Below are 21,054 nucleotides of genomic sequence, written 5' to 3' on the forward strand. Positions count from 1 at the left end.
GCAGAACCTCCCTAGTCTTAAACTCCATCCCTCTAGCAATGAAAGCCAAAATTCCATTTGCCTTCTTAATCACCTGTTGCACCTGAAAACCAACTTTTTGCGACTCCTGCACTAGCACACCCAGGTCTCTCTGCACAGCAGCATGTTTTAATATTTTATCATTTAAATAATAATCCCTTTTGCTGTTATTCCTACCAAAATTGATAACCTCACATTTGTCAACATTGTATTCCATCTGCCAGACCCTAGCCCATTCACTTAGCCTATCCAAATCCCTCTGCAGACTTCCAGTATCCTCTGCACTTTTTGCTTTACCACTTATCTTAGTGTCGTCTGCAAACTTGGACACATTGCCCTTGGTCCCCAACTCCAAATCATCTATGTAAATTGTGAACAGTTGTGGGCCCAACACTGATCCCTGAGGGACACCACTAGCTACTGATTGCCAACCAGAGAAACACCCATTAATCCCCACTCTTTGCTTTCTATTAATTAACCAATCCTCTATCCATGCTACTACTTTCCCCTTAATGCCATACATCTTTATCTTATGCAACAACCTTTTATGTGGCACCTTGTCAAAGGCTTTCTGGAAATCCAGATATACCAGATCCATTGGCTCCCCGTTATCTACCGCACTGTTAATGTCCTCAAAAAATTCCACTAAATTAGTTAGGCACGACCTGCCCTTTATGAACCCATGCTGCGTCTGTCCAATGGGACAATTTCCATCCAGATGCCTCGCTATTTCTTCCTTGATGATAGATTCCAGCAGCTTCCCTACTACCGAAGTTAAGCTCACTGGCCTATAATTACCCGCTTTCTGCCTACCTCCTTTTTTAAACAGTGGTGTCACGTTTGCTAATTTCCAATCCGCCGGGACCACCCCAGAGTCTAGTGAATTTTGGTAAATTATCACTAGTGCATTTGCAATTTCCCTAGCCATCTCTTTTAGCACTCTGGGATGCATTCCATCAGGTCCAGGAGACTTGTCTACCTATAGCCTCATTAGCTTGCCCATCACTACCTCCTTGGTGATAACAATCCTCTCAAGGTACTCATCTGTCATAGCCTCATTTCCATCAGTCACTGGCATGTTATTTGTGTCTTCCACTGTGAAGACCGACACAAAAAACATGTTCAGTTCCTCAGCCATTTCCTCATCTCCCATTATTAAATCTCCCTTCTCATCCTCTAAAGGACCAATATTTACCTGAGCCACTCTTTTTTGTTTTACGTATTTGTAGAAACTTTTACAATCTGTTTTTATATTCTGAGCAAGTTTACTCTCATAATCTATCTTACTCTTCTTTATAGCTTTTTTAGTAGCTTTCTGTTGCCCCCTAAAGATTTCCCAGTCCTCTAGTCTCCCACTGATCTTTGCTACTTTGTATGCTTTTTCCTTCAATTTGATACTCTCCCTTATTTCCTTAGATATCCACGGTCGATTTTCCCTCCTTTTACCGTCCTTCCTTTTTGTTGGTATAAATCTTTGCTGAGCACTGTGAAAAATCACTTGGAAGGTTCTCCACTGTTCCTCAGCTGTTTCACTATAAAGTCTTTGCTCCCAGTCTACCTTAGCTAGTTCTTCTCTCATCCCATTGTAATCTCCTTTGTTTAAGCACAAAACACTAGTGCTTGATTTTACCTTCTCACCCTCCATCTGTATTTTAAATTCCACCATATTGTGATCGCTCCTTCCGAGAGGATCCCTAACTATGAGATCCTGAATCAATCCTGTCTCATTACACAGGACCAGATCTAGGACTGCTTGTTCCTTCGTAGGTTCCATTACATACTGTTCTAGGAAACTATCGCGGATACATTCCATAAACTCCTCCTCAAGGCTGCCTTGACCGACCTGGTTAAACCAATCAACATGTAGATTAAAATCCCCCATGATAACTGCTGTACCATTTCTACATGCATCTGTTATTTCTTTGTTTATTGCCTGCCCCACCATAATGTTACTATTTGGTGGCCTACAGATTACTCCTATCAGTGACTTTTTTGCCTTACTATTCCTGATTTCCACCCAAATGGATTCAACCTTATCCTCCATAGCACCAATGTCATCCCTTACTGTTGCCTGGATGTCATCCTTAAATAACAGAGCTACACCACCTCCCTTACCATCCACTCTGTCCTTCCGAAAAGTTTGATACCCTCGGATATTTAACTCACAGTCGTGACCATCCTTTAACCATGTTTCAGTAATGGCCACTAAATCATAGTCATTCACGATGATTTGCGCCATCAACTAATTTACCTTATTCCGAATACTACGAGCATTCAGGTAAAGTACACTTATGTTGGCTTTTTTACCTCTGTTCTGAATCTTAACACCTCGATCAGTAGCCTCTCCTAAGTTATATTTCCTCTTAACCTTTCTCCTAATTTTCCTTGTTGTCGAACCGATATCTTCCTGTAACAACCTGCCGCGTCGCTTACCATTAATGTTTTCACTTCCCGTTTTATTTCTTTTAATATTCCTGGTCCTATTCACTGAGCTCCCTTCAGTCACTGTACCTTGTACTGTCGCCCTTTTTGATTTTTGACTATGGCTTCTCTGCCTTACACTTTCCCCCTTACTGCCTTTTATTTCTGTCCCTGTTTTACTACCTTCCAACTTCCTGCATCAGTTCCCACCCCCCTGCCACATTAGTTTAAACTCTCCCCAACAGCTCTAGCAAACACCCCCCTAGGACATTGGTTCCAGTCCTGCCCAGGTGCAGACCGTCCAGTTTGTACTGGTCCCAGCTCCCCAAGAACCGGTTCCAATGTCCCAGGAATTTGAATCCCTCCCTCTTGCACCATCTCTCGAGCCACGTATTCATCCTCTCTATCCTGACATTCCTACTCTGACTAGCCCGTGGCACTGGTAGCAATCCTGAGATTACTACCTTTGAGGTCCTACTTTTTAGTTTAACTCCTAGCTCCCTAAATTCAGCTTGTAGGACCTCGTCCCGTTTTTTACCTATATCGTTGGTGCCTATGTGCACCACGACAGCTGGCTGTTCAACCCCCCCACCCCGCAGAATGTCCTGCAGCCGCTCCAAGACATCCTTGACCCTTGCACCAGGGAGGCAACATACCATCCTGGAGTCTCGATTGCGTCCGCAGAACCGCCTGTCTATTCCCCTTACAATTGAGTCCCCTATCACTATAGCCCTGCCATTCTTCTTCCTGCCCAGCTGCGCAGCAGAGCCAGCCACGGTGCCATGAACCTGGCTGCTGCTGCCTTCCCCTGGTGAGCCATCTCCCTCAACAGTATCCAAAGCGGTATATCTGTTTTGCAGGGAGATGACCGCAGAGGACAACTGCACTGCCTTCCTACTCTTGCTCTGTCTTTTGGTCACCCATTTACTATCTCCCTCGGTACCTTTCACCTGCGGTGTGACCAACTCGCGAAACGGGCTATCCACGACATCCTGAGCATCGCGGATGCTCCAAAGTGAGTCCATCCGCAGCTCCAGAGCCGTCAAGCGGTCTAACAGGAGCTGCAACTGGACACACATCTTGCACATGAAGGAGCCAGGGACAGTGGACGTGTCCCTGAGCTCCCACATCGCACACGGGGAGCATGACACGGGTCTGAGATCTCCTGCCATGTCTTAAACTTCGGTTAACTTCAACAACACAACAAAGAAAAAATAAATAAATATGCCAATGAAATGGGGTAACAATGTTAATCAAAGAGTCTATTATCGCACTAGAATTTATAAGAGGAGAGTGCAAATAATGAATCTACCTCAATACAATTAAGGAATAAAATTGGAGCTCTAACTCTACTGGGAGTTACAAATACTAAACATTGGAAAGGAAATATGGAGGAAGAGAAATATAAACAAATTAGAAAAAATGTAGGAATGCATGGGGCCACATAATACTCTGTTGGAGAGTATTTAAACTAGTGTGGCAGAGGCATGGGATCCCAGGAGAAGTATCAGATAGGTCACATTCAGAAAATGGATGTAGAACTTTAGCTAGTGATGTAGAAGGTGTAATGATAGACTTGGAATTACAGGAGAAGCAAAGTTTTAAAAATGTCCAGCAAGGGAAAATGGTGGGGTTAAACTGTCTATACTTCAATGGAAGGAGTATTACAAACAAGGTAATGAATTTAGAGCACAGGTAGATGAATTAAGAGCACATGGCAGCAGGATGTCATTGCTATAACGAAAACCCTGGCTGAAGGAGGGGCAAAATTGGCAGCTCAATATCCCTGGATACAGATTTTTTAGGCAGGTCAGAGGAGGAGATAAAAAAGGAGGGGGGGTAGCACTAATAGTTAAGGAATCAATTCCAGTTGCGAAAAGGGGTGATATACTAAATGGGTCAATGAACAAAGCTTTATGGGTTGAACTTCAAAATAAAAAAGGTGGCAGTCACACTACTGAGAGTATGCTATAGACCCCCAAATAGTGAAAGGGAGATAGAAGATCAAATATGTAGGCAAATTTCTGCCTGTAAGAACAAGAGGACAATAATAGTAGGAGACTTTAACTATTCCAATATCAACTGGGATTTAAATAACATATGGGGAACTGAGGGAGAAAAATCCATGCAGTGTCCTGGAAAACTTTTGCAGCCAATTAATGACAAACCCAATGAGATGAGATGCAATTCTCAACCTAGTCTTGGGGAAAGATAAAGGGCAAGTGGGTGAAGTGACAGTTGGTGACCAGATCACAATTCAGTTAGATTCAGTATTACCATGGAAAAGGACAGGGATAAAGCAAGAGTAAAAATTTTGAACTGGGGTAAGGCAAATTTTGTAGAAATGAGAAGGGACTTGGCTGAGATGGACTGGCCAGCATTGCTAGGTTAAATCTGTGGAAAACCAGTGGGAAGCAATAAAAGGAGATCCTAAATGTACAAAGTAGACTTCTCCCCTCCAAAAAGTGGTACTGCCAAATCTAGGCGCCCGGTTGTCTAGAGGAATACAGGGGAAGATCAAACAGAAAAGGAAAGCATACGATCGGCATAAAGAACTAAGCACTGCAGTTAGCCTAGACGAGTATAGAAAGCTAGGGATGAAGTCAAAAAGGAAATAGGGAAATCAAAGAGAGGGCATGGAAAAAGCTTATCACGTAAAGTTAATGAAAACCCAAAGATGTTTTACCAATATATTAATGGTAAAAGGTTAGTTAAGGAGAAAGGTGGACCTATCAGAGATGACGAGGGGAACTGGTGTGTAGATGCAGAGGCTTTGGGAAGGATTTTAAATAAATATTTTGTCTTTGTGTTTACAAAGGAAATGGATGACGCAAAAGGAAATGGATGATGCAGATATAGTGGTCCAGGAGGAACACTGAGAGATACTGGATGGGATAATCATAAAGAGCGAGGAAGGACTCAAAGGATTGAAATCCTTGAAAGTTGATAAGTCACCAGGGCCAGATGGATTGTATCCGAGGCTACTGAAGGGGGTCAGGGAGGTGATAGCAGATGTTCTAAGGATGTTTTTTCAATATACTAAGAGGGGAGATGAAGTGAGAGATCTTGGTGTACAGGTACACAGGTCCCTAAAGGCTGCAGTTCAAGTAGGCAAAGTTGTTAAGGAAGTATATGGAACGGTCTTCTTCATTGGCAGAGGTATAGAATACCAAAGGATATAATGTTAGAATTGTATAAAACACTGGTGAGGCCACACTGGAATATTGTGAGCAGTTTTGGTTGCCACATTACAGGAAGGGCATTATTGCTCTAGAGAGAGTGCCGAGGTTTACAAGAATGTTGCCAGGGCTAGAAAAGTGTGGCTACGAGAAGAGATTGAATAGGTTGGATTTATTTTCCTTGGAACGAAGGAGACTGAGTGGTGTCTTAATTGAGGTGTACAAAATTATGAGAAGTGATAGGGTGGACAGGATAAAATTGTTTTGCTTGGTGGAGAATTCTAGAACCAGGGGAAATAGATTCAAGATAAGTGGTAGAAGGTGTAAAGGGGACATGAGGAAGAATTTGCTTACGCAGAGGGTAGTGGAAGTTGGGGTTTTGCTGCCCGAGTTGGTGGTGGAGGCAGAGAACCTAAACTCTTTTAAAAGATAACTGGATCTGCACTTTAAGTGCTGTAAGCTGCAGGGATATGGACCAGGTGCAGGAAGGTGGGATTAGAAAGGGCACCTGGGTGTCCTCGGGCTCGAATGGACAAGATGGGCTGAATGGCCTCCTTCTGTGCTGTAACTTTTCTATGATTCTATGATGGCTAATTGTAACCCTCAAGGATGAATGGGCATGATTGGCCTGTGACATTCAAAGTGAGGGGTGTCTACAATGTGTCCACGACTACTTTCTGAATCTTTATATTTTTAATCCAACAAACAAAGCAGTGTTGTATCTTGTTGTAGAAAATTGAGCAAGTCAAGTAATGGTACTGAAGCACCTTAGAAGCAGTAACAGAACATAACCAGGTTTAATTTATCAAAGTAAATGAAAGAACGTGAATCGAAGATAAAAGCACTTGGAAAAAGATTTAGCAGAAAAGCCTCGAGTACCTTGGCTGAATTGAGAAATTAAAATAAAATGAGACTTAAAAGTGAGGCAGATGACAAATGAAGAACCAAATTAAATGGGATAATAAAAAAGATAGATGGAGATGATTGGAGGAGCTCCCAAAGTCGAAAAAAATGTCAGATCCTGAAGCAAGCATCCTAAAAAGCTCACGGAAGTCAGAACAGTTGTAGCACCTGTGAACCCAATCTTTCAAATATCTTTCAAAATGGAAGTTGTGCCAGAGGACTGTAGATTTGCTATCACATCTGGCCGTTTACAAAAAGGGAGCAGGGGATAAAAAGGGGTAACAGTCGCCCAGTGGGCCGATATTCATATTTTTCACATGTATACTTCTTCCATCTCTCTGAAGACAGATAATGCTAGATATGAATCGTTGAGTTATTTTTACACACCGAGTCAGAATATCTTCAATTTGTCTATCTTAAGTCTCATTACTATTTATTCTGAAGAAAATATATCGGCGGAGGGTTGATCAGGTGGGATGCCCAGGTGGCACTTCCAGCTGGCAGAGGCACTGCCAAGGTGCCAAACGGAAAGCCAATTAAAAATGGCATCCCGAACTCTTCCTGCACTGAGGATTTTCGGCCAGCATTGCTCCACAGTGCTGGAATAATAATAGTAATAATAATGGTTTATTGTCACAAGTAGGCTTCAATTAAGTTACTGTGAAAAGCCACTAGTCGCCACATTCCAGCACCTGTTTGGGGCGCCGGTACAGGAATTGAACCCGCGCTGCTGGCACTGTTCTGCATTACAAGCCAGCTGTTTCGCCCACTGTGCTAAATCAGCCCCAAGGGACTGTGTGCGCTCTTGGCTGTATTCCCCCGAGGCCCCGTATCTAACCGGAGTCGCGCAAAAGTGTTGTGTTTCTCGGAGCTGTGAAGCTGGGAAACACGCGGTTAAACATTCTCACTATGGGTCTCTGTTCCCATTTGGTTCGATCGCGCCCATTATGGGTGAATACAGATCTGGATCTCACCTAAAATGTCGGTAGGAAACACCCCGCTAAACGCACCCAAAATGACATCTAGGGCCTGATTAAATTAAAATGTTTCCAAGTGTGGTAGCGAGCTGGAACAGCCGCACTTCCCGGCGCTCGGCCTGGCGAGACCGCCACCGCAATCCAACTTAAAGACCACTTTAAGAGGCCACACAGGCTTCACGCTGCAAATCAAGGCTCGCCAGCCGATTCGCCAGGACCGAGGTTGCCAGCCCCCGTCAACAAGGTAGAACAGCACAAAAACTGCTGTTGCACAACCAGCCCCACTCATTTCGCAGCCATGGCGCCAAAATGACCGGCCCATGGTTCGAGGATGCAGACCTGGGGAGGCGTCAAGAGGCAGTTGAGGCCATGAGGGACACCCTGTTCCCTCAAGCATCCCAGAGGGTATGCCACAGGGCAGCCAGTGCCACCTGGGAGGAAGTGGCAGCAGCCACCTGCTCAGGCAGCGGACCAGCATCCAGTGCCGTAAGAATGCCAACAACCTACACCGGGCCGCACGGATGAGTTAGCACAGCCCCCCACATGACTGCACCTGGAACCGCCCGCGTCCAACATCATGCCGTTCCCTGGCCCACGCATGTCACCCCACCCCGAGCCTCCTCCTCAACTACCCCCCCCAGAACCTCCCCCTGCGTGGACCAACGTGCAGCTAATGATGCAGTCTATCTGTACCCACAGGAGGAGCTGTTCCACGACTGTCGGGAGAAGGCCCCGACTGGTGGCGGGGTGCCAGACATCAGAATCCTCACCACCTTTGAGGAATGGGCCTTGGAGGTTACGGTGGTGGCCGAGGAGATTCAGCGCACGGCGCAAAGGTGAGGATCCACCCAGATGGACTGTCACATGCGAGTGGGTAATGACATTCAGAATGACCCATCCCTCCAGCTGACCACATGTCCATTCTGCGACAGGACCTCCAGCCGAAGGTGCTGGCCCATCTGTAGTGGTTTCCCCACCACCACCAGGAGAACACCTCGGAGTGCTCCGAAGATGCCACCATACATGCGTTACAGCTGTCATCCCTACCCTCCACCAAAGCGAAACACACCTCAGTGAGCAATGTTGGTAGTCAGGATTCAGGGGCACATCAGGTGGAGGCCGTAACACCCAGGCGAGACAGCAGTCCGAGGTCTGTTGGATCCCAGGACCCAGATGGGTCCCAGTCAGATGCTGAGCCTCTGGACCAGGTTTACCCGGAGCAGATGCAGACGTTATGGTGCAGTCGTGATATTCAGAGGGGGATGTCAGCGACATTCCAGCAAGTCCATAGCCTATTGGAGGAATCCAAGAGGTCACGGGAGCAGGAGATAGTGCCGGTAATGCGTGACATTAAGGCCAACACTGGTTGAGTGGTGAACGCAGTGAAGAACCTGGTTCACGATGTCAGCAGTATGAGTAGAGATGTCCAAGGCATGGCGCAGTCAGCGACGGCCATGGCTGAGGGCATCAGTAGATTCTCCGACTCGCTGGGGGACATGAACCAGTACCAGGCGGAACTTGATGAGGTGCTGCGCAACATATCCCAGTCTCAAATGGGAATAGCCATGGCGCTGCGGAGCTTGTCCTAATTGCAAGTGGGCATTGCCGAGGCTATGCAGAGCATGTCCCAGTCACGGAGGAGCATCGCCGAGGGTGTCGACATCATGGTGCAGACACTAGCAGAGCCAAATGATGCTGGGGCTGCCGGGGCTCCAACCAGCTGCCTCTCCATCCCGAGGTGAACCCCAGGGCCATTTGGGCATCAACCGGGAGGAGGGGGTGCTAGGTGCCAACCCGGACCCGTCCATAGAGTGCCGATGGTGGCCACCAGCTCTGCCGTGTTCAACCCGGCTGACGCCGCCGCATCTCGCAATCCACACCTGCGACAGGGTGGCACGGCCTTCAAATGCGCCAGGGCACTCTGGTCCCAGAGGACGACCACCAGTGGCATCGATTGCCATGGGATGTGGTAAGCAGCAGGTTGCCTCCAACTCCGATGTGCATCCTGGGGAAATACCTAGACGCAGCAGTAGAGCAAGCAAGGCTAACCATGTCCAGGATCACTGAGAGGATACTGAGGGTAGGCAGGGGGGGGGGGGGGGTGGAATGTTCAGGCAGTGTCTAGGTATCATGGTCTGATTGGGATACTAGGCAATAACTCCCACATGCTAAATGGCACACCCACCCACGGGAATCTACTTTGGATTATAAAGTGCTCACTTAACTGCGATTGCCAATTCTCTATTAGCAATAGCTTTCAGCTGCATGGCCTGGGGTCTCCGCAGTCAGTGGGGCAGACAGGAAGGGACTAGGGTTTGCCCCCGGAACGGGTACAAACGATCCAGGGGTTGGCATGGCAGGGCCATGCGCGGTTGCCCCCCCCACAGCAGAGCCCCCCTAGCTTTGATGCCCTAACCTCCCATGGTGGCAAGTCCAGTGCCCCCGGGCTCTTTGCCTGTGAGCGAAGCTGGCTACTCACCTCCTTGGCTCCCCATAGCCGCCTTTCTGTCAGGTTCACGTTTTTAAAAAGGAGTACTAATCGGCGCCCGCATGATCACTTGAGGCCATTGGATATGGGGTCGCTCCCGTTAATTATAGGGAAATAGGACAAAGTGGCGATTACTAGTTTCTCGCCACGCTACGGCAGGATCCCAATTTTGCCTATGGAGCAGGCCAGTTGCATCGCAAAGGATTCGACGCCCAGAGCGGTTCTCGTTTTTGGCCTCTCCTGCTATTCACCGGCCTCGTCTCGCTCTCTCTCTCTCGCTCGAGCACGACGAGGTGACTGAGTTGCGCATCTAGTTAGTTTTTGGGGGAATTGTGTCCTTTGGGCACGATGTAACCAAATGGGAACAGAGTACCATTGCGAGCGGGCTTAGCTGCGTGCTTCCTGGTGCTCGCAGCAGCACGAAACACAATGCTATCTAATGCGACTCCGGTTAGTTACAGGGCCTCAGCGGGGAACGTGCAGCCGAGGCTGCATTTAGTCCCATTTCCTGCACTGCGGAGTTCGGTTCACTGGAACTCCTCAGTGCAGGGTGCGATGGGAGTGATTGGGTTGCCATTTTTAAATGGCATCCCTTATCTTGACGCCCCGGATGGGACCCCCGAACCCCCCCTCCCAAAACCCCAACTCATCTATAATGGCGTCCGCACCCCACCTCACATGTACATGGCACCCTCTTGCCCAATCCCCGTCACTAAAAAAATGCCATGTTGGCAGTTTGGCAATGCCAGGCTGGCACTAGCAAAGCAAGGGTACCACACTGCCCAGAGGGCAAGCACCTTGGGCCTCCGATCCGCTGGGAGACCCCCACAAGCACCGTTCCACCTGGTCCACGTTTGTGGGGACCAGTACTGAACGGCGCTAGCCCGAGGTCTCTGAAGTGAAGGTAATAGATACCAACGCCTCGATTACCTCATGAAACTGCATATTAGAATGGGACTAGCTGTCTCACTCTAATATGCAGATTCGGCAAAACGTGATCGCGTTGTCTCGCAAGATCACATTAGATCTCACGAGGCGTAGTGAGCCACGTAGATCCTGGGAGCTGGTCAATTGCATCCTTTGTGTTTTGTACTATGTTTATAAAACCAACGATCCCGTATGTTTTTTTTAGCAGTCTTACCAACATATCCTGTCACCTTGATAGGTATCATTTATGTGCATCTAGCAGGGCAGATGGAACCGCAGTTAAATAACGAAAAGTTACTCCATCAATAAAAGCTATATTATAAAAAAGATTTAGAGGCAATGGAGAGGGTGCAGAGAAAATGTACAAGGATGATACCGGAAGTATGTGGGTATACATATCGGGGAAGGATAGACAGGCCGACTTTATTTAGTCTTGAAAATGGAAGGCTGAGAAGTGACCTAATAGAGGTCTTTAAAATTATGAAACGTTGTGACAGAGTGGATACAGAGAAAACATTTCCACTTGTGAGTATAAGCTGTATAGAATCTTAGTTAGGCCTCACTAGGAGTGTTCAATTCTGGTCGCCACACTACCAGAAGGATGTGGAGGCTTAGAGAGGGTGAAGAGATTTTTACACAGAGGGTAGTGGGTGCTTGGAACTCTCTGCCAGAGGAGGTGGTGGAAGCAGGGACAGTAGTGACGTTTAAGGGGCATCTTGACAAATACATGAATAGGATGGGAATAGAGGAATACGGACCCAGGAAGTGTAGAAGATTTTAGTTTCAACGGGCAGCATGGTCGGCGCAGGCTTGGAGGGCTGAAGGGCCTGTTCTTGTGCTGTACATTTCTTTGTTCTTGTGGGGAAGAACATAGCTAGAGTCCATTAATCTAAGACGATCACCAAAATATTCAATCGGGAATTCAGAAGAAACTTCTTAGCAACAAGTGTTACGAATGTGGAACTCGCTACCGCAAGGATTGGTTTGAGTGAATAGTTTGGTTGCATTTAAGGGGAGGTTTGAGGGAGAAGGAAATAGATGGCTACAATGGCAGATTTAGATGAAGGAAGATGGGAGGTCTGAATGGAACATAAACACATGCATGGACAGGTTAGGCCTGTGCTATATATCCAATGCTATATATCCAATGCAATCCTTTGTAAATTTTTAATCTAAAAGATAGCACCTCAAAAATACCTCACTTCCTTAATACTTCGCTGAAGTGTAAGCTTAAAGTGCTCAAATTTCTGATGTAGGCTTTGAACCAACTGATTCAAGAAATATGTGCATTACCAACGAACCAGTGGCTGACAGCTTGCTGTACACAGAATATAGATAAATATTGAGTCATTTTATTTCCGCACTTTGAGATGTTTACTTATAAATAACTTGTTACTTAGATCTGTAATTGAGATATGCCTTTTGACAAAAAAAACGGGAACCACCTATCAGTCTGAAATGAAATAAACACAGAACGTGCTGAAAACACTCAGCAGGTCAGAAAGCACACATGACGACACAAATGTGGAATTAACATTTTAGGTTGGCACAGTAGTGCAAAGAGTTAATGTGAATATGTAAATGTCACAGTTCACACCATCTTGGGGAAGTGATGTAAGATCACATATCTATCATGATCGGGTTCTCTCTTCCAGCCTTGTGGAAAGGTTGAAATGTCATTATAGATTTAGTTATTCTTTGCTTCAAATAAAGTTGATGTTAAGCCCGACCTCAGAAAACTCCATCAGTAGTCATTAACAACCAACTTGGACACAAAAAAATTAGATGTGACAGTGGATAAACACAGCAGGAAAACAAACAGCCAGCAACCGAATAGCATTTAGATCAATAGCGTAATTTAAAAAAGAACGGAATGGAGAATTCAGCGCCATTACCAGATTGCATCGAGCAAGTTGCAGATTCCAACCAAGCTGAAGGGTGGCTGAACTGACGCTGAAGATTTGCAAGGTATCACACTGCATTGGGACTCGCTACCAAGCCAATCAAGGAGCAGGTTAGTACACCTCTGCACACAATGGATGGTTGTGCAGATGATATCCTCGTCAGAAAAGGGGTCGATGAGGAAACCACTGCAGATGATGAAGTAATTAAAGTATTCGCTGTCTTTTTCAGTCTCAGGAAAAATCCCATTGTTGAGTAGGTGAAATTTAATAAGTGTGCCCAGTGGCCGAGGTAAAGTGTTGATTTGTTCATTAATGATCGATACCGACTGGTAGCAAATTGCAAGTATGACAACTTCAAGGAAAAATTAATTGGATATAGAATCATTGTTGGAATCATAGATGAAAACTTGTCAGACCACTTGCAGCAAGGGATGGCTTAACACTAACTTAACATTCAGCTGAGGTTAGGAACAAAATTGTTCAGTACTTCAAGGTGACAGGGAGAGTCATTTTCAAAAAAGCACTTAGTCAGTGGAGTTTGTTAAGTTTCAGAGTAAAAACATGGCAGTACAGAAACAGGAGAAGCGCGAAGAGGGCCTTGCAACCGCCATAACCAGTCTTATCAGAATCGCATCATTCTTCCGCCAAAACTGCAGAGTACAATTTTTGTAAGAAGATGGGTCATTTTAAAGCAGTGTGTTAAAACAAGGAGTTTACATTGCAGAAAAAGAAAACCCCTCAAAGGTTAACAAAATCAAACAAATGATTTAGAGGTACCATTCTGGTGAGAGATTAAAGAGATGAAAGGATCAATGGGTAATTGTTTGAGTGCTGAAAATGTTTGAAACTGGACCCTGGAACTGGAATTGGGTTTATTCCGATGCTGAACCATGGTTGGAGCGAGATCTTCTTCAGCCATCAAGTAAGTGTACAGTTCCATGGACCAGGAGGCATACAGCTTAAAAGTTGTGGGATAGATGACTGCAACATTTCTATCTAAAGAGATGAGAATCACCATAATGGTGTTCAGTGCACAATCTAGACCCAGGATTGTTTACTCTAGAGAAGAAGGGTTTGTACAGATTTAGAACTGATCCGAAGAGTGGAGGAATTGGAAAACCAAGAGTAGCCTAAAGATCTTAGATCAGAATTTCCACAATTGTTCAAAGGGCCCTGGAAGGTGAAATCAGCCCATCTCATCACCTTTCATCTCAAAGCAAAGCTGGTGTTTTATCACACTAAGGAAAGTTTCTCACCCACTTCTGCAGCAAGTAAAGCAAAAGCAGGAAGTTGACTCAATGTTACAACAAAGTAATATCACCTGTAACAAAAAACTTACAAGTTGTTTTTGGGGTACGGGTTCCAGTACCAAAATCAAATTGATCACTAAGAAGCAGATCACACACAGTTAAATAAAGCTATTGAAAGGGAAATACATCCAAAGTCTTCTGTGGATGAGTGTCTGGCAAAGCTTGGAAAGAATTTGATTTTCACGAAGCTAGGTACGATTGGCAATTACCCTTAGAAGAGGAATCCAGGTTACTTGCAACCTTTATTACACCATTTGGGAGATATTGCTTTAATAGATTATCTTTTGGTCTCATGTCTGCCTCGGAGATTTTTCAGTGGATGATGGCAGGTATTCTGAAAGGAGAGTAATTTGTCATAACCTCCTAATCCATGGTTCTGCTACATCCAAACGAGGCCAGAACAAGAGCTATGCTACAACATCTACAAACAGGGTGGGGGGTGGCACATAGCTTAGCACCGCTGCTTCACAGCTCTAGGGATCCAGGTTCGGTTGGGTGACTGTGGTATTTTCACGTCCTCCCAGTGCCAGTGTTGGTTTTCTCAGGTGCTCCGGCTTCCTCCTACAGCCACAAAGATGTGCAGGTTATGTGGATTGCGCATGAGCAGTGTGTGGGCGGGGGAAGTGTGCCTTGGTAGAGTGCTCTTTCGGAGGATCGGTGCAGACTCGATGGGCTGAATGGCCTCCTTCTGCACTGTAGGAATTTTATGGATATGGGTTCTCACAACCGAATATTAAATTCCTAAGGCATATTGAACATACGTCAGGGGTCAGCGCAGGTCCTCAGAAAACTAGAGCAATGTGGTAAACCACTGTTACTGTATTTTTTATATTGTGGTAAACCACTGATACTGTATTGTATATATTGTTTGTTGTCTCTGCTGGCTCCGCCTGTGGCTCCTCCTCTCAGGCTCTGTATAAAGGTGGCTGACCTCTGGCCCTGCCCCAGTTCAGGATTAGTTGCCAGCAGGTTCTCGTTTAGCTTATTAAAGCCACAGTTTTGTTCCACAACTCGTCTTTGTATAATTGATGGCACATCAATTGATGCTAAGGTGCAGAAAGGGGCGGGAAGCCTTTACCAGGTGCGCTCTGTCTGGCCGATAGAAGTGTGGTTTGCACTCCGCGCAGACCTGGCAATCCCTGGTCATGGTCCTGACCTCCTCGATGGAGTAAGGCAGGTTGCGGGCCTTGACGAAATGAAAAAAACGGGTGACCCCCGGGTGACAGAGGTCATTGTGAACGGCCCGAAGTCGGTCTACTTGTACGCTGGCACATGTACCGCGGGATAGGGCATTTGGGGGCTCATTGGGCTTCCCAGGTCAATACAAGATATCATAGTTGTAGGTGGAGAGTTCGATCCTCCATCTCAGGATCTTGTTATTCTTGATCTTGCCCCGCTGTGTGTTATTAAAGATGAAGGCAACCGACTGTTGGTCAGTGAGGAGAGTGAATCGCCTGTCGGCCAGGTAATGCCTCCAATGTCGCACAGCTTCCACAATGGCTTGGGCTTCCTTTTCGACGGAGGAGTGTCGAATTTCGGAGGTGTGAAGGGTACAGGAGAAGAAAGCCACAGGCCTGCCTGCCTGGTTGAGGGTAGCAGCCAGGGCAAAGTCCGACGCATCGCTCTCCACCTGGAACGGGATGGACTCGTCTACTGGGTGCATTGCGGCTTTGGCAATATCTGCCTTGATGCGGTTGAAGGCCAGGCGGGCCTCAGCCGTCAGGGGAAAAATGGTAGATTTAATGAGTGGGCGGGCCTTGTCCACATAATTGGGGACCCACTGGGCATAATAGAAGAACAACCCCAGGCATATATAGAACATAGAGCATAGAACAATACAGCGCAGTACAGGCCCTTCGGCCCACGATGTTGCACCGAAACAAAAGCCATCTAACCTACACTACGCCATTATCATCCATATGTTTATCCAATAAACTTTTAAATGCCCTCAATGTTGGCGAGTTCACTACTGTAGCAGGTAGGGCATTCCACGGCCTCACTACTCTTTGCGTAAAGAACCTACCTCTGACCTCTGTCCTATATCTATTACCCCTCAGTTTAAAGTTATGTCCCCTCGTGCCAGCCATATCCATCCGCGGAAGAAGGCTGTCACTGTCCACCCTATCCAACCCCCTGATCATTTTGTATGCCTCTATTAAGTCTCCTCTTAACCTTCTTCTCTCCAACGAAAACAACCTCAAGTCCATCAGCCTTTCCTCATAAGATTTTCCCTCCATACCAGGCAACATCCTGGTAAATCTCCTCTGCACCCGCTCCAAAGCCTCCACGTCCTTCCTATAATGCGGTGACCAGAACTGTACGCAATACTCCAAATGCGGCCGTACCAGAGTTCTGTACAGCTGCAACATGACCTCCCGACTCCGGAACTCAATCCCTCTACCAATAAAGGCCAACACTCCATAGGCCTTCTTCACAACCCTATCAACCTGGGTGGCAACTTTCAGGGATCTATGTACATGGACACCTAGATCCCTCTGCTCATTCACACTTTCAAGAACTTTACCATTAGCCAAATATTCCGCATTCCTGTTATTCCTTCCAAAGTGAATCACCTCACACTTCTCTACATTAAACTCCATTTGCCACCTCTCAGCCCAGCTCTGCAGCTTATCTATATCCCTCTGTAACCTGCTACATCCTTCCACACTATCGACAACACCACCGACTTTAGTATCGTCTGCAAATTTACTCACCCACCCTTCTGCGCCTTCCTCTAGGTCATTGATAAAAATGACAAACAGCAACGGCCCCAGAACAGATCCTTGTGGTACTCCACTTGTGACTGTACTCCATTCTAAACATTTCCCATCAACCACCACCCTCTGTCTTCTTTCAGCTAGCCAATTTCTGATCCACATCTCTAAATCACCCAATCATCTCTTCAGGGCCTTGGGGTAGTGGGGGAGGGAAAGTTCCAGGAGGGGGCCCAGGCCCTAGGACCCCGTTTTCCACCACGTAGCCAAGGATGGCTAGGCGGGTTGTGCGGAAAACGCATTTCTCCTTATTGTATGTGAGGTTAAGGAGCTTAGCAGTCTGGAGGAAATGTCGGAGATTAGCGTCATGGTCCTGCTGGTCATGGCCGCAGATGGTGACATAATCCAGATACGGGAACGTGGCCCGCAGCCCGTACTGGTCAACCATTCGGTCCATCACTCGTTGAAAGACCGAGACCCCATTGGTGACGCCGAAGGGGACCCTGAGGAAGTGGTAGAGGCGGCCATCTGCCTCGAAGGCAGTGCATTGGCGGTCCTCCGGGCGGATAGGGAGCTGGTGGTATGCAGACTTCAAGTCAACAGTGGAGAAGACTCGATATTGCACAATCTGACTGCCCATATCAGATATGCGGGGAAGGGGGTACGCATCGAGCTGTGTGTACCGGTTGATCGTCGGACTGTAATCAATGACCATCCGGTGCTTCTCCCCAGTCTTGACGACCACTACTTGGGCTCTCCAGGGGCTGGTACTGGCCTCTATGATCCCTTCCCGCAGGAGTCGTTGGACCTCTGACCTGATAAAGGCCTTGTCCCGGGCACTGTATCGTCTGCTCCTAGTGGCGACGGACTTACAGTCCGGGGTGAGGTTAGCGAAGAGCGAGGGTGGAGCGACCTTAAGGGTCGCGAGGCTACAGACTGTGAGGGGGGGCAGGGGTCCACCGAACTTCAAGGTGAGGCTTCGGAGGTGGCACTGAAAATCAAGACCCTCTATTAGGGCAGCGCAAAGATGAGGGAGGACATACAGCTTGAAATTAGTGTACTCTACGCCCTGTACCAAAAGGGTTGCGACACAGTTCCCCCGGATCTCCACGGAATGTGATCCGGAAGCCAGAGAGATTTTCTGGGTCACGCGTAAAATTGGGAGGGAGCAGCGCCTTACCGTATCTGGGTGGATGAAGCTGTCAGTGCTCCGAGTCGAAGAGGCAGGTTGTCTCGTGCCGGTTGATCCGTACGGCCATCATGGATTTTGTGAGGTGATGAGTTTGAGACTGGTCGAGGGCGATGGGGGCGAGCTTCGGAAGGTGGGTGGGCTGGTCGAGAGTAGCGGAGGCCAGTGTACGACTGGGTAGGCAGGGGTTCCGGGAGGCTGCGGGGTGATTCCAAGATGGCGGCCCCCACGGGTTGCACGTGGCTGGTGGCGAAGATGGCAGCCCCCACGGGTCGCACGTGGCGGATGGCGTCGAAGATGGCGGCCCCCACGGGTTGCACGTGGCGGATGACATGGTAGATGGGGGCAGTCCCGACAGGCAATACGCAGCGCTGCTGCTGCTGGGTCTGGAAACTTTAGGAACAGGTCGGGCCTGGCAGACTTTGGCGAAGTGGCTCTTCTTTTCGCACCGTTGCAGATCGCGCTCCATGCTGGGCAGCTGTGTCTGGGGTGCTTACCATGGCCACAGAAGTAGCAGCTCGGGCCTCCGGAGTTCGCAAATTGATGCGCGGCACAGGCTTGCGACGCATCCGGGTCGGGTGATGGCGGCGCCCATGAGGGTGCCGCGTGGTCGGAGGTGAAGGCATCCATGTTATGGAAGGTCACTTCCAGTGAATTCGAGAGCTGCACTGTCTGTTGGAGGCCGAGTGTACCCCCTTCTAGCAGGCGTTGGCGGATGCAGTTAGATTGTATGCCAGCGACATAGGCGTCCCTGATCAGCAGCTCCGTGTGCTGGACAGCCGATACCGCCTGACAAATACAGTTCCGGCCGAGTACCCGCAAGGCACGCAGGAGTTCGGCCTGCGATTCTCCGGGGCGTTGATGCCTCGTGGCAAGGAGATGCCTAGCGTACACCTCATTTACTGCCTTTATATGCTGCCTCTTCAGCAGCGTTATCGCCTCCTCGTACGAGGCAGCGTCCCTGATAAGGAGGAAAACCTGCGGGCTTACCCGGGCGTTGAGGACTCGAAGCTTGTGGATTTCGGCGTCGGTGGCAGTTTGGAGGTAAGCTTCGAAGCAGCTTAGCCAGTGCTCGAATGTCACAGTGGCGTCGGCTACTTGGGGGTCCAGTTCCAGTCGATCAGGCTTAAGTGATGCATCCATCTTAATCGTTTAGCTTATTAAATTGATATCATCAATTATACAAAGACGAGTTGTGGAACGAAAATGTGGCTTTAATAAGCTAAACGAGAACTTTCTGGCAACTGATCCCGAACTGGGGCAGGGCCAGAGGTCGGCCACCTTTATGCAGAGCCTGAGGGGAGGAGCCACAGGCAGAGCCAGCAGAGACAACAAACAATATATACAATACAGTAACAGTGGTTTACCACAATATATACAATACAATAACAGTGGTTCACCACAAGCGATCAAGTAATTTCCACCTCCGTGAAACAGGGTTCTAGCTGTATATTGTGAATCAAGTGGGGAAGCTCTTACCCAGCTTAGCAAAAATGAATGAACCATTATGCCAGTTGCTAAGACAAGACCAGGCTTGTTGCTGGGAAGAAGCCAACAGTTGTCATTTGAAAGGATCAAGGAAATGTTAATATCACCAGACATATTTGCTCATTATGATCCAAAACTGCCTACAATTGTTGCCGCAGATGCATCATCAACAGGGTTGAGGCTGTACACTTCCAGACTCAAGCGGGATGGTAACATAGACCAGTGTACTTCCCATCTCATTCTTCGATCAAAACCAAAAAAAAAGGTATGCAGTTATTGAAAACGAAGCCTTAGCTGCGACCTGGACTTGCAGGAAGTTTGCAGACTATGCCATGGGTCTTTAATTCACAGTTGAGACTGACCACAAACCTTTGGTTACTCTGTTGCATGCGAAGTAATTACAAAAGATGCCACTAAGAGTGTAAAGATGTGTGAGGTTGGTGAGATTTGATGTTACTACTGGTGAATACCCCTGCAGCAAGGCTGAAACAAAGGGATATAAAGTTTGTTGAAGATGCGGAGACCTTTACTCCACTAATGACTAAATAGCCACCAGTTGCAACACTACGTTTAAATGAGATCAGAAATGCACATACAACAGACAAAAAATGTACTCAAAAACAACTACTGCTTCAGAGGATGGCCGGAATATACGTCACAAAACCCTACTCTGAGGCAATATTTTTGCAAAGAAGACAGCGTAGTTTTACACATATGTTATACCTAGAGTCCTACAACTCGATATACTTCAGAATTTACACTAAAGTCACTTGGGGTATTTTGGACTATCGTCCAGAACAAGAAATTCTGTCTGGTGACCAGAGCTGGCCAAATCATTAGAAGAGATGACATCCAATTTCATCATGTGCGTTATTCATTGACAGGAACAGATGGCATCCTCATTTTCATCCAGACCATAGGAATGTCTCAGGATAGATTTATTTTAATTCAAATGAAAATCTTTTGATAGTGGTTGTCTACTATTAACGGTAGACAGAGGAAAATGTCTATATGTTCATACATCTGAGGTTGTCATTGCACTGTTGAAACTATTTTGTCATACAAGGATTCCAGAACTCATAATTTCGGACAATGGCCCACTTAGTTAGCTGATAAGTACTTTAGAGGTTTCACTGAATCTTATGGCTAGTTCATTATGGCACCTGTCAGTTAAAGGTGAGGCCGAAAGGAGAATGCGGATGGTAAAGGCTTTACTTAACACAATAATGTCAACCTGGTACTGCTGGTTACTGTGCTCCAGAATGGTCTGGCTTATTATGAGCTTTTATTGGGAAGGAAGCTGAGAACTCAACTTCTCACTCTTCTGCAAACACTTGTGCTACGTCTGATAGCAGCAGATTTGGACAAAGTGAGGGGGAAGAAGGATGAGCAACAGTTGCACTCAAAACGCAGAACTACTATAATCACCACAGAGTGCACAAACTACCAGACCTCCAATCTGGAGGGTCGGTGTGGATTCGTGATCAAGCTCGTCAAGGCCAAGTTCTTGAGAAAAACCACGGCTGGATTCTCCAA

General features: G+C 47.1%; 1 protein-coding gene across 6 annotated transcripts in view; it reads right to left on the reverse strand.

The window, feature by feature from the left end:
* Window positions 1-21,054, reverse strand: part of LOC140425238 (DNA topoisomerase 2-beta-like) — a 254,600-nt gene that overhangs the window by 13,194 nt on the left and 220,352 nt on the right. The gene's annotated exons all lie outside the window — the stretch shown is intronic.

Source organism: Scyliorhinus torazame, chromosome 6 (assembly GCF_047496885.1).
Source record: "Scyliorhinus torazame isolate Kashiwa2021f chromosome 6, sScyTor2.1, whole genome shotgun sequence".
In the NCBI taxonomy this organism is placed as follows: Eukaryota; Metazoa; Chordata; class Chondrichthyes; order Carcharhiniformes; family Scyliorhinidae; genus Scyliorhinus; species Scyliorhinus torazame.